Genomic DNA, 1687 nt, shown 5'->3' on the forward strand with positions numbered 1-1687 from the left:
AATTAATTTTGACACATCGTGTTTTGTCAAAATGTTAAAAATATAAATAGATAGATCGATTATTTGAACACTCTATTTTGACCGATTACCTGTTTTGAACTTTTATTTTTTAAAATTAACTTTTCAACCATGTATGTATTCAAAAGGTTCAAAATTCTTTATAAAAACTAAATTATATATATATAATATATTTTGTGTAAGGGTTCTCACCATTTTGAACCTTCTTTTCTAGCCGATTAATCGATTGGACCCTTTATTTTAAAAAATTAACTTCTAGACCTTGTGTTTTGTCAAAACGTTAAGAATATGAATCTATATAGATAAATTATTTGAACCACATGTATTTTGGTCGATTACTTATTTGAACCATTTATTTTTAAAATAGTAAAATGAATTATTAAATATTAATCGAACAAAGAATTCGTATTGAATTTTCAGAAAATATATTTGACTAAAATAGAGTAAATCAGAATATATTTTCTTTTATATAATTATGTTGTACTTTAATTTTTAAATCATTTAAATATATATATTTATATATGCATGCATGTTTCATTTTAATTATAATATTATTTAAAAAAATATACCTCATTTGAAAAAACTGGAAAATACACCATAGAGGCTTGATAATTCTAGAGAGCTATTTCCTTGAGAGATCCCTTAATGTTTAGAGAATAGGGGGAAATATGCTTTTGGACAAAGGTTTTAAACATTGTTCAAGTTAGTGATCTTTAGTACTCTACACTTTGGTTGTGTGAGAGTTTGTCTTCTTATTATTGTTCTTTTCATTCTTTTGTTCTTGTTGTTCTTATTTTACTTGTATTATCATTGTTTTGAGTTTTGTAATCATCTTCTTTTACATCCTTCTATTTACTTGTATTTTGTGCAATTGAGTTGTAACATTTCTTTAATCAATATTATCTTGTCTATTGTATTTTTTGCATAGAGTTATATTTTAGTTTTACCATTTTCATTGAGCAATATACTTATCTCTAACTCGTACAACTTGTTCCTTATATGGACACGTGGACGCGCCTTGACCCCAATTTTTTTTATGATTATGTTCATTGTATAACAAATAATTAAAATGTCAAAAATAAAGTTCAAACAGCTTGTTGTACGCATAATTTTATTCATATATTTATTATTATACACTTTGCATGATTTTTTATTTATAAAAAGTCTAAATTATGTATAAAGAAATTTATGTTTTGTACAATGGTTATTTTAGCCGATTACCCTTTATTTTTAAAAATTAATTTTTACACATCGTGTTTTGTCAAAAGATTAAAAATATAAATAGATAGATCGATTATTTGAACACTCTATTTTGACCGATTACCTGTTTTGAACTTTTATTTTTTAAAATTAATATTTGGACCATGTATGTATTCAAAATGTTCAAAATTCTTTATAAAAAGTAAATTATATATATAATATGTTTTGTGTAAGGGTTCACACCATTTTGAACCTTCTTTTCTAGCCGATTACCCGATTGGACCTTTTATTTTAAAAAATTAACTTTTAGACCTCGTGTTTTGTCAAAACATTAAGAATAGGAATATATAGATAGATAGATTATTTGAACCACATGTATTTTGGTCGATTACTTATTTGGACGCTTTATTTTTAAAATATTAAAATAAATTATTAAAAATTGATCAAACAAAAAATTCGTATTGAACTT

The sequence above is a fragment of the Humulus lupulus genome, chromosome X (genome assembly GCF_963169125.1).
Source record: "Humulus lupulus chromosome X, drHumLupu1.1, whole genome shotgun sequence".
Lineage (NCBI taxonomy): Eukaryota > Viridiplantae > Streptophyta > Magnoliopsida > Rosales > Cannabaceae > Humulus > Humulus lupulus.